Here is a 12,997-nt window from a genome sequence, read left to right on the forward strand (position 1 = left end):
AAAGAACTTTTTCTTAAAATTATTCATTTTATTTCATAACCTCACAAAAGGTAATATAGAACCTTTCTATAGTGAATGCTGAGTAAGGCATGAAGATACACTTGTTATTTAATAAAGTGTAATAGGTTTTTTAAAAATTATATATACCTATATCAACAAGTACATTGGAAAAAACATGAAAATTATTTCACTTGTTTGTCTAGATAATGCCTTATTCCAGAAAAACCTGGGACTAAACCTAACCAAAGAGGTAAAGGACCTGTACTCGAGGAACTACAGAACACTCATGAAAGAAATTGAAGAAGACACAAAAAGATGGAAGACCATTCCATGCTCTTGGATTGGAAGAATAAACATTGTTAAAATGTCTATACTGCCTAGAGCAATCTATACTTTTAACGCCATTCCGATCAAAATTCCACCAGTATTTTTCAAAGAGCTGGAGCAAATAATCCTAAAATGTGTATAGAATCAGAAGAGACCCCGAATTGCTAAGGAAATGTTGAAAAACAAAAACAAAACTGGCGGCATCACGTTACCCGATTTCAAGCTTTACTACAAAGCTATGATCACCAAGACAGCGTGGTACTGGCATAAAAACAGACACATTGACCAGTGGAAGAGTGGAGAGCCCAGATATGGACCCTCAACTCTATGGTCAAATAATCTTTGACAAAACAGGAAAAAATATACAATGGAAAAAAGACAGTCTCTTCAATAAATGGTGCTGGGAAAACTGGACAGCGATATGTAGAATGAAACTCGACCATTCTCTTACACCGTACACAAAGATAAACTCGAAATGGATAAAAGACCTCAACGTGAGACAGGAATCCATCAGAATCCTAGAGGAGAACATAGGCAGTAACCTCTTTGATATCAGCCACAGCAACTTCTTTCAAGATATGTCTCCAAAGGCAAAGGAAACAAAAGCGAAAATGAACTTTTGGGACTTCATCAAGATCAAAACCTTCTGCACAGCAAAGGAAACAGTCAACAAAACAAAGAGGCAACCCACGGAATGGGAGAAGATATTTGCAAATGCCTTATTCCAGAAAAGTACTTGAAAATTTTTATGAAACAATGTCAGTAAAAATGATATGGTCAAGGAAAAAAATGAAGGTAGGAAAAGAATATGAAACTGGGAGACCACATTACTAAAAAAAACACTAATGCCAAAATACCTTACTAGGGATTTGATTAGTTCTGAGCTTCCTGGAAGGCCCAGCACAAAAGGAAGCATGAGTTATGAGTCACAGAGTCAATTTTATGAAAGCAAATCAATTTGCTTTATTTTTTATAAATTTTTTAAAGATTTATTTATGAGAGAGAAAGAATGTGTATGTGCATAGGAGAGGCAGATTTCCAAGCAGATTTCCCACTGAGCATGGAGCCCCATGTGGGGCTTGATCCCATGATCCCATGAAATCATGAGATCATGACCTCAGCAGAAACCAAGAGTCAATCACTCAACCAACTGAGCCACCCAGGCATCCCAAAGCAATCTGCTTTAATGTGGGGATTTTTGTTGTTACTGTGTTTTGTTTTCCCCAAAAGAAACACATTTGGGTAAGTACATACAACTTGAATGGTATAGGCTGACATTTCCTTTTCTCATAAAATGCTGTGGCTACCCACTTGGTTATGAGTTTTGAAATTTAGAATCAACCTGTACAATCCACTGTTGCCACAGAGATCACCTGCGCCTTAGTAGACATTTTAAAAAGCAATCTAATTTGGCAAAGTAGGTAATGACCTGGAAATTTATGATGAACAAACCACAGGGAAGTAGGAGAGGCTTACAACGGAAAGGGTATCAAGCTAAAATCTGAAACTATGGTTTTATATTTGATACCATTGCTTATTATTAGTTTTATTACCAAGAAAAGGGGAGGAAATTCTTAGCCTGAACTTTTTCATCAGAAAATTTCTGATTTTCAGAGATGACATTTACTCTACCTTTCTGAGAATCTGAGCTTATAATTATACTCTGGAATTGGATAAACAAGGTAGGTTGTCTTGAAAAAGGAAAATAATATTCAAGATGATAGTGAATGCCAGAGTAACAGAAAAAAGATAACAGTGATTCATTATATGTATTAATGTATTAATTCTGTCATGTTTTAAAATACATAATTTTGGTAAAAAGATTTTAGACATAGTTCTTCTTATGTTGCAACTCTTTATTTTTGAATTTTTTGAATTTATTTTTGAATTTTTGTTCAAAGCTTTATTAACTGGGAAACTCTGATACATAGAACTGAAAAATGAAACTTTGTAAATTGTCCTATCACAAAGCTCACATACTCTCAAGTTCCCTCACCTTACCATAAAAATTTCAAAAACTGGAAAAAAATAAGAACATAGTAAGAAATGAGTTATTTTTGAAAGTGTTTTCAAGCTGTCAAATAGGTAAATGATCCAGTAGTTTGAAGATAAAATTAAAGACAACTGTTATACTTTTATATATCCATTTCTTTTTTTTATATCAGTAGGTTTATAAAATTATTTTTCTGATTATAAAAGAAATACATGTTCATTGTAAAAGAAATTGGAAAGAAGTATAAATAAGAAAATAAAAATTCATATCTACACTTCCTGGGGGGGGGGAGATTACAAATACTATCTTGGTGACTTTCCCTCTAGCACTTTTTAAATAACATAAAACACTTTTCATATTTATAATGTGTCACAAATTATGCTAAATACTTTGTATGCATTCTCTCATTTAACTCTTTTCACAACCTCATGAGTGTGTATTTATTATTATATATATGCACATATATATATACACATATACATACTAAACATGTAACGTACCATTGTACCATTTTAAATTCTTCTCTTTTTTCTTAAGATTATATTATGAGCAGCACTAAAGGTACTCTTTTGGTGCTTTGGAATCCAAATTTCTAACATTTGGGGAAGGTAGTTCCTCACACCTTTGACAGACAATGCTCAGACACCAGCAGGATGTCCAAGAATTTAACTCAATTAGACTCAGTCCTGACACTATCTACCCAGAGATGGCATTAGATTCCACAGGCTAAGTATTCCATCCTGCAAAACTGCCCTCCCCATTTCAGGAAGCCAGTCATAAGCCTAGATTGTTACTGTACTTCTGACTGACTGACTATAAATCAGAGGCTCCCATGAACCCCTCCTCAGGTTTAATTAATTTGCTAGAGCGGTTCACAGAACTCAGAGAAATGTTTTATTTACTATATCATGAATGTATTATAAAATTAAATAACTCAGGAACAGCCAGATGCAAGAGATGCACAGGGCAAGGTATGGTATATGGGAAGAACATGGAGCTTCCATGCCCTCTCCAGGTGCACCATTCTCCTCAAATCTCCTCGTATTCACCAACCCGGAAGCTTTCTGAGTTTTCATGGAGGCTGCATTACACAGCCATGATTGATAAACATCATTGGCCATGGAAAATTCGACTCAATCTCTTGCCTGTCTCTCCTCCAAGGAGATCTGGGGTTGGGGACTAGAAGCTCCAGTCTCTAATCACTTGGTTAGTTTCACTGGCAAAAAGTTCCCATTAGGCGGTTTTCCAAAGTCACCTTATAAACCTAGAAAAGACACCTTTGGGGCACCTGGGTGGCTCAGTGGGTTAAAGCCTCTGCCTTCGGCTCAGGTCATGATCTCAGGGTCCTGGGATCGAGCCCCACATTGGGCTCTCTGCTCAGAGGGAAGCCTGCTTCCTCCTCTCTCTCTGCCTGCCTCTCTGCCTACTTGTGATCTCTGTCTGTCAAATAAATAAATAAAAATCTTTAAAAAAAAAAAAAAGAAGAAGAAAGAAAAGACACCTTTATCACACTCAACACTTACAAAATACCCAGAGTTTTGGGAGCCATAAGTGAGGGACCATAAAGAAAGACCAAATATATGAGAAATTTATTTTGGTCATCTGAACGACCAAGATTTTTCTTATAAATTACAGTATCTCAGGTACCCATTACTCCATGGTACCCTCATTCTGTAGCCTGCAGGGGTAGCACTATGACCTGGTCCCAACTTCTGTCTAACTGAACAAGAATGAACTCTTTGTCAAGTAGCACCAATCTGCCAATGCTACCTGAGAAAATGGAATTGAGGAACAGAAAGAGGCAGGCAGGTAAAGATCTGTGCTGGAGCTTGAGGCCATTTTCAGCTGTAAGCACCTTAAGTTAAGAAGAGAAAGCTTGTCTGGAGAGAGAAACAAGAGAATAGAGGAGACACCAGAGATGAAAAGAAGCTAGAGAAATTGGACATTCTTGTATCCAGGGCGAGAGGGGGATAGGAAGAAAAACAGCCTAGAGGCATCTCCAGTTGCAGGAAGATCCTGCTATATTCCTTCCAAATGGAAACCCAAACTCTTCTCCATATCTTTACTTTAAACACATTTTTAATTTAAATAAGTTTCAGTTAAAAATAATGAATTAAAAAAATTAATTAATTAATTAATTAAAAAATAATAAATAAATAAATAAATTTTTAGCTTAGAGTGTCTATCCTTAGAGTACCTTGTCAGTGTATATTAGTAATGACCAGCTTGCTACATGAAAGGCATTAGCCTAAGTGTTTTTGCTCATTTCTCTCATTTAATGTCTTAATTTTCTCATCAAACCTAAAAGGTATTATTGTCTTCATTTTCATATGAGGAGACAAAGCTTAAAGCACTTAAGCAGAAAGTACTATTTAGGAATAGCAGGTTTACTGTCCTCCCCCCTAACGCACACACGCACACACACACACACACACACACACACACACACACACATTTTTTGCCTTTGTCGCTTCTTCAAACCTGACTAAAATGACAAAAGGGGAGTTTTTGAAATGCTTATATACACCATGACCAAGAGTATGAGAGCAGTAAAAGGAAGATGAACAAGTATAATTGATCTGCATAAATTCAGAAAGCTGAATGTCAACCTGGTAGTGAGAAAATTAGAAAAGCAGTTTATTTTGCCTTTTGTAACTGACCTCAAAACTCAGGGGAGACAACAAAAAGAAGGGAAGAAGCAGCAAAAAAACTGGAGAAATGGGTGATAGTGTTGAAGCAGCATTTCAAGCCCCGGACATGGACTCCTGGTCCATACATGGAGATACCTGCTTCTCCCTCTCCTTTCTTTAACCCCTCCCCAGAAATATACTAAATGTTAAGTCCAGGGAAAGGGTAAAAACGGAGGATCACTCAAATGGGAAAACTACTACATTTAAGGTAAGGGGCTATGTTATAAGCAGGGAAGTGGATACCTTGTGTATGCCAAGGCTCTCTTTACCTACTTGCCTTCCAAAATGCTAGCGGTCAGACTCTTAACCATGTGGGCAGGTGACTAGATTACTTGTCGCTTAGGAACCAGCCAAGACCCAGGTGCCTGGGTGGCTTGGTCATTAAGCATCTCCCTTCAGCTCAGGTCATGATCCCAGGGTCCTGGGATCAAGCCCTGCTAGGGCTCCCTGCTAGGGCTCCCTGCTTGGCGGGAAGCCTGCTTCTCCTGCTTCCTCTACTTATGTTCCCCCTCTCTCACTGTGTCTCTGTCTGTCAAATAAATAAAATCCTAAAAAAAAAAAAAAAAAAAAAGGAATCAGCCAAGCCCAAGAGAAAAACTGAAAAACACAGACATCAAAAATAGTCTAATGAAACAGCCCAGTCATTTCATTACACAAATGTCCTGCCAACAATTTTCACCCACCTGCACAAAGCTTCTGGTCACATTTCTATTACAAATAGTCTATGGACACCAGGTATTACACATATAAAACACAGGTGGAAATAAGACCAGCAACTTGGATGAAATGCTTTTAAAAACTCAAAATATTCTGATTGATGTGAATATTAATAATATGAGATATATCCATGAGATAATAAACCTATGAGGGAAAATAAACTCGAATGCTTTAAAGAAGTACATTCAGAGAACACAAAGAAAAGTTCTTGGATATTAATAATAGGAGAATTTAAGAAATTCATAAGAAATTTTGGAAGATAAAGTCAGAGAAATCTTGTACGGAGTAGAGCAAAAAGGTAAAGGTATAGAAAATAGAACAGAGTACAGGAAAATTAGGGGGACCAGTCCATGAATCTAGAAACAGAGAATAGAGAAAATAGAATATAGAAATAATTCAAGAACTTTCTCCAGCATCGAAGCACACAGCATTTCCAGATTGAAATGGCTCACTACATGCATGTGATAATGAATGAGAAAAGACCTACCATAAGACATAGCATTGTGACATTTCGGGACACTGACTGCAAAATAATAAAAATAATAACAAAAATATTCAAATTAAAAGTTCATGTTTCATTGAAAAGTTCACTAATTAATTGTTAGTAAATCATGATTAAGAGCATTAACTTTCCACCTGGTTTACCTGGATTCTATTCCCAGACTCAGTAGCTCTAAAACTCTGGTAAAGTTACTCCAAACTTGTGTCTCAGATTAAAATGGAGATTAAACGTATCACCTACCTCACACAATTGCTGTGAGGATTACATGAGATAATAACCATCAATATATACAGAAGTGTAACTGACACATAGTGCTGATAAAATGTTAGCCTTTGTTATTGAGTCTCTTATTTACAACTCTAGACACTAGAAGGCAATATATCAAAGCCTTCATAATTCTGAGGATATGTGATTTCTTGTTTAGTATTCCACTCCCAGCCAACTATTAGTTAAATATGAGTGAAGTTTTTTATATTTCAGACATGTGCGGTGTTAAAAAGTTTATCTTCTATGAGCATTTTCTGGGGGATCTGTGCTCTGACAAAACAAAGAAGAAAACTAAGAGAGAGGAAGACATGGAAGCCAGGAAAAAAGGAAATCTCATGCCAAAGATGGAAAGAGAATTTCTAGGCTTACGGTGAAGGGAGGCCCCAGTAAAACAGCTGAGAGTTAGCTGGTCCAGAGGTGGGAAGTCAGAAGGCACATGGGACTCTAGGAGGATGGAATTCATGCTTAATGTATATGTGTGTATCAAAAAAAAGACTTGCATAACTGGGGAAGTATTTGTGAATAAAAGAATTGCAAATACATAGGAAGCTAAGAATAAACAACAACACCCCAAAAAAGAAAAAAAAAATTAAAGGCAACTAGGAAAACCAAAACTTGCTTAGAAAAATGAAAATAATAATACCCAATATGACTCATTAAGGCTCATGTTTATGTCATAATGCTATATACAGTGATGCAGTGATGTAATCAAAATTATGATGTAATCAAAAGTATGATGTGATCAAAAGTATGATGTGATCAAAATTATGATAAAGCTCTGTTGGGAGTAAAGGGTAGAGAGTGTGTATGTGTGTGTGTGTGTGTGTGTGTGTGTGTGTGTGTGTGCTGGGAATAGAGGCAATGAAGGAGAGCTAAATTATGTTTCCATAGTAGGAAGTCAGTAGATAATGCCTTAAACTAAAGAATCAAGCTTGTTTCTTTCTTTGCCTTTAGAGTGGTGGAAGTATGGAGGCAAATACCTAAAGAATCAGTTAAAAGAGCTGAAAGCGGTGCCTCTAAGAAATAAAAATTGGAAAGTCAGTCAGAATTCTGCTGTTTTTCTGTAATAAGCCTGTACAACAATTTATTCTTAAAATTATGATCATGTGTGAATTTGATTAGAGCACAATTAAGTTAAGACATTTGTTCACGGTCATAGAACCTGAAAGTGGAAAAACGAGGATTCAACACCACTCCTCTGCATGTACAGATACTTCATTTTAAGGGGTGCATAATAAACTATTGAATGAATATTTCCTAATTTATGTAGGCAATCTCATATTATTAACCATTAATGTTTTATTCAAAATTTTCAGTATTATTATGTAACAAACACCCTTATATCTTCAAATGTTAATCTCTGACAAAATCTCTGATTATTTATTTATTTTTAAAGATTTTATTTATTTATTTGACATACAGAAATCACAAGTAGGCAGAGATACAGGCAGAGAGAGAGGAGGAAGCAGGCTTCCTGCTGAGTGGAGAGCCCCATGTAGGGCTCAATCCCAGGACCCTGGGATCATGACCTGAGCTGAAGGCAGAGGCCTTAACCCACTGAGCCACCCAGGAACCCCTGATTATTTATTTTTGATACATATCTAGAAGTTACCACTGTTTAGTAAAAACTCACTCTCAAGATCCTTCAGATGTGTATCAGTGGGCCATATGCTTGGAGGATGTTTACTAACATATATCTTGGAGGGGGGAGATAGAGGAAGTTTCCAAAGGAATTTCTACATGTTTGAAGTAGATTTACAGGATCCTGGGAGGGATCAGGCTAAGATTGCCTTTTGCCCTTGGTAAACTGTCAACATCAAAGCAGCTGAGCTCCCAGAGGAAGATCACTCTGGCTGTTTCTAAGACTTGACAATGGGTTATAAGTAATAAGGAAATATAATTTTTTTCTTTTGCCTTTCTTTCCCACATCAGTCAGTATTTACCTTTGGGATTCTTGCCATTGGTCAGGATATTTGGAAGAAAACATGTTGTCACACAAGTTATGTGATACAGACTCTGTTATACTTGGTCTTGTAGGGGACAAAGACCCTCCTCTGCCCTGTGGTCCTTCTTGCTGGACTTAGAATTAACTTACATGAGACAGATTGACAGGAGAAAATCCAGCGTAATCACATATGTACGGGGAATCTACACAGAGAAGAAATTCCAGAAACAATGAGGCCACAGGAAGTTTACTGGAGCTACAGAGAGGTGGAGGGTCTGAGGACACAGAAGGGAGGAAGCTTATTAGCAAGAAAGCAGAATGAGATGTTTAGAAAAACCAGGTTGCCCTGTTACGCAGATAGGTTCCTTAAGTAGAGAGTCTCCGTTAATAGCTCTCTTCCTGTTGCAGGCTCTGCTTTCCAACTTAAATTTAGGCAGTTATGGGGGAGGCAGACAGCTTTTCCTGCATCTGCTTAGTATTTATTACTTTTAACTCAAAATAATCTTTATGCCAAGTGGCATGTTATGGGGTGTCTCACCCTGCACCACTTCAGTCTCATAAAAATAAGTTTTAGTCTGATCTGAGGGAAATTAATGATCTAGCCTTTAGCCTTTCATATTACATGTGGTTGTGTATTTTAAGACTATCTTAAATTTACACAGTGCTTTTCTCTTGAAAATATTTATTCAATATTCATTTAACAAACACTTAAGTGTATAGTGTTCTAGAATGTACCAAGTGCTGGGACACAATGATAAACAAAACAGTCACTGCCCTAAAACCTCAATGCTTGCATAGGATTAGTGTAACAACCTTAGAAAGTCCAGATAATCTTGGCAATTGAAGAAGAAAATTATTTCTGAAAGTATAAATGTCTCTATAGTATAAGAAACAGACTTCCTTATTGTCTGCCAAGATCTCAGTTTACTTGGAAATTACTGCACTTTAGAATATTTAAACTAGTCATATACAAAAGTATCATATTGATGAAGGATAGTTGGAAGACAAGCAGGCAGTGACAAGGACCAACCCCCCCCCCCCCCCAACCAAGAGGAAATCACCTTTAGAAGGATTTTATACCACCCTGGAAGGAGCCTTCCACTCTTTCCCATGTGACAAAAGGCTGCTTGGATGACAGGTGCATGGAGGGTTAATCAGATTAATCAAAAAGCCTAAAAAAACCCCTCTGTGTAGAAACTCCAGTGGAACCCTCTTGGGTCCCCTCCCTCCCCTGGAGCTTTGTACTATCACTTTGCTATTGCTCAATAAACCTTGCTTGGCTGCCCACCATTGCTGGTCTATCTCTTTGTTCTTCGAAGCAGCTCGACCAAGAACCATGGGCACAGACAGAGAAAAAAAAAATCCTGTAACAATATTACAGTTAAATATATAATGTGCACTTATGACTCAGACACCACATACTTTCTATTCTGTTTATGAAAATTGATAGGAAAAAAAGACTTTTCATCATATGAAATACAGAGAATGTACCAAACTCTGTTTTATCTTTGTACATTCTCTGTAACTTAGTTTTTGTCAGAAGAGGCATATTATCCTAGTTCAGAAAACACAATTCAATACTGTTATGTGGTTGTTGTCAATGACACTTCATAAGAAACTGCGTATGGAACCTGACACATACACGAAAATGTCAACATTATGTTGTATCTCCACATAAAAAGGAAAAAACTTCACAGAATTTTCACCCGCCCCCGATATCCTATTGGTCTGCTTCTCAGCCTCAGTGACATTTTCTCATTTGTCTAAAAACTATATCTGTGACAGAAATATTCCTTCTCTTTATTAGACAGATCTAGGGTTATAACCCTCTTTAAAAAAATTATTTAGAAGCTTAGAAGATATCCTCTAATATCTTCTAAATTTGCCCAACCTTCACAAAATAAAGCCATGTATTCAACCATTTTTACAGGAAGTAAGTGTCCACAGCACAAAGCCAGAAGAATCTCTGAAGGGCTATTGTAGCAGACAACAGCAGAAGGAAATGGTGTTCTGAAGTCAGGCATAGTTCCCACCAGCTTTGAGATTAATTTCATTGCACCGAGAGAGCATTACTGACTGCCATCAGGTAAGCACACACACAATATGTGAAGATAAAATCACTTTTATCCTCTGCTCCCCCTCACAGTGCTGCAAGGACTTGGTTTCCCTTTTGAAAAGTGGTTTAGTGATTAGAATGGAGTCAGGGTACATTTGTAGAAAGACTAGGAGGCCATATTAGCACAATAATGGCATAGTGCTATAAATATCAATGAATATAACTCTCCAGTCCAGTGCTAGTGATTAGCAATTTAAGGAATCATTATCTGAATGTCTCTAGTATCAAGGGGCCATGGCTTTTAACATGCTTCACTGAAACAACTCATAGATGTATCCTTCTGCTTTTCTAACCATTTCCTGATTCTTATGCTTCTTTTTGGGTTGTACTGAAAAAATAATAATTTTATAAGTCAGATAGATGTGGGTTTCAATTTTGATGCAACTTAATTATGTCAACTTGCTCTTAAACTCTTTAAATCTCAGATCCTCACCTGTGAAGAGGGGGAATGCCCCCAAGTAGAAGGAACAGAACTCCACACTCCTTAAGTGTGGGCTGTGCATAGTGGTCATTTCCCTTATGGTGGTTTCTTTTTCCATCCAGAGTACAGAGTAGAAAAGAGGAAAAACCAAGGACTTTACAGTGGAAAAATCTGACAAGGCTTCCCCCAAGGTTGACATCAACAATGATGAGTCATGTTGATAAAACATACCCTGATATCATGTGATAAGAATGACACTTTTCCTCTGTGATCTTCCTCCCCAAAAAACCCATAACCCCAGTCTAATTATGAGAAAATCACCAGAAAATTCTGAACTCTAGGACATTGTACAAAATGCCCCAGCCAAGACCACCCTAGAGGGAAGTGGCATTTATTTGTCTTATTATGAAAATCAAAACATTTTTGATATTGCATAATGTTAGATAATTATATATTGTTCAAAATACACATTCCCACCCTATTGACATTAGGTTTGGCCATGTGATTTGCTTTGACAAATAAAATATGAGCAGATGTGAAGTACTTTCTGTACTATGATTTTTATCATGCTGTTCCCCTCTGAAACCTCTGCGAAGGCCTCTTTTTCATTCAGTCCAAATCCTAGGTGAAAACAATGAATTGCCCATTGGCGGTTAACCTGCAATAGACATGTAGCGTAAGAGAAAATAATGTTATTGTACCATACTGAGATACTGGGGTCATTTTATGACAGCAAACAGCTTAGGACATAGCTCTAATCAGAGCTGAGGACCTAGCTCTAATCAAGTAATTAAATCCATACCTTTTCCTCTTATTTCTCTTCTCCTCTCTCCATGATTCCCTCCTCTCTCCTCCACCTCCTCTTCTACCAACTTCTTCTCACATTACATTTACTGATTTCTAAGTTTCTCCTTCCTCTAATAACTGTCTTTAGATTTGAGCATTCCAGCATCTCTTCTTAAATTTGCTCTTAGCTATTTCTGTCACTTTCATTTTTCTGGTATTTTCAGACAGAGACACCAGTGAGTGATTGAGGTTCAGATAAAATCCCTCTGCTACTCATCTGTTTTGCCCTTTATTCACCCCACATTTGTGTCCTGATGAAATCAGATTAAGATTAACATCCAGAAACCCTCTGGATGGAAAAAGAAACCACCACAAGGGATGAAGGTTGTCTTTAAAAAGGCTAGAAGCTGATTATAAGCATGTAAGTCTCATACTTTATTTTTTTTTCTTTTAGCAGTAGCTATCTCCTGAATCACTGCCCAGTTGCCAGCTGCAAGTCCTCACTCCAAAGTAAGTCCAGCCAATTCTGAAATTCTAGTTGACTCATCCAACCTTCCTGTTCACTCAGGACTTACTTCAACATCCCAAATGACTTAAAATGTAGAGTTCCTCTAATCCTGAGATATCAGCACCTGCTCTATGATGCAAAGGGTAAATAAATGGGTAGAAAGGGATTCTCTTACTTATGTCCAATTTCAGTTTCACATGCATACAACTTTTATGAAAACACAATATGATTAAATTTGCCCAACCTTCACAAAATAAAGCCATGTATTCAACCATTTTTACAGGAAGTAAGTGTCCACAGCACAAAGCCAGAAGAATCTCTGAAGGGCTATTGTAGCAGACAACAGCAGAAGGAACTGGTGTTCTGAAGTCAGGCATAGTTCCCACCAGCTTTGAGATTAATTTCATTGCACCGAGAGAGCATTACTGACTGCCATCAGGTAAGCATACACACAATATATTTTTTTTAGTTCTGTAAAAAAAGATTGAGGGGTTTGATCTTCCTCAGTTTCAATCTTAAAATTCATATTACCCTGTAAAGTGTTCATTTATCTCTCTCATCTGATGATATAGGATATGTCTACTCAGGTTGCTGCTTTGGGCATCAGGGAGCGAAACTAAAGGAGAAAGTCAGTCTGCAGGAGAGTTGGTTATTCAAGAGTTGCCCATGTACTTCCTCCATGAAAAGTCCTAGTGGCACTGCTGTGCTGGGGGATTAAAGGAGAC

The 12,997-nt window shown here is 37.3% G+C and overlaps 1 long non-coding RNA gene across 1 annotated transcript; it reads left to right on the forward strand.

The window, feature by feature from the left end:
* Positions 1-986: 986 nt before the first annotated feature.
* LOC123940425 lies at positions 987-12,705 on the forward strand. The gene is made up of 4 exons (XR_006818075.1): positions 987-1,122; positions 10,372-10,527; positions 12,219-12,274; positions 12,556-12,705. It is a non-coding gene; the product is annotated as an uncharacterized LOC123940425 (long non-coding RNA).
* The last annotated feature ends 292 nt before the right edge of the window (positions 12,706-12,997 follow it).

This window comes from Meles meles, chromosome 4, assembly GCF_922984935.1.
Source record: "Meles meles chromosome 4, mMelMel3.1 paternal haplotype, whole genome shotgun sequence".
NCBI classification, from domain to species: domain Eukaryota; kingdom Metazoa; phylum Chordata; class Mammalia; order Carnivora; family Mustelidae; genus Meles; species Meles meles.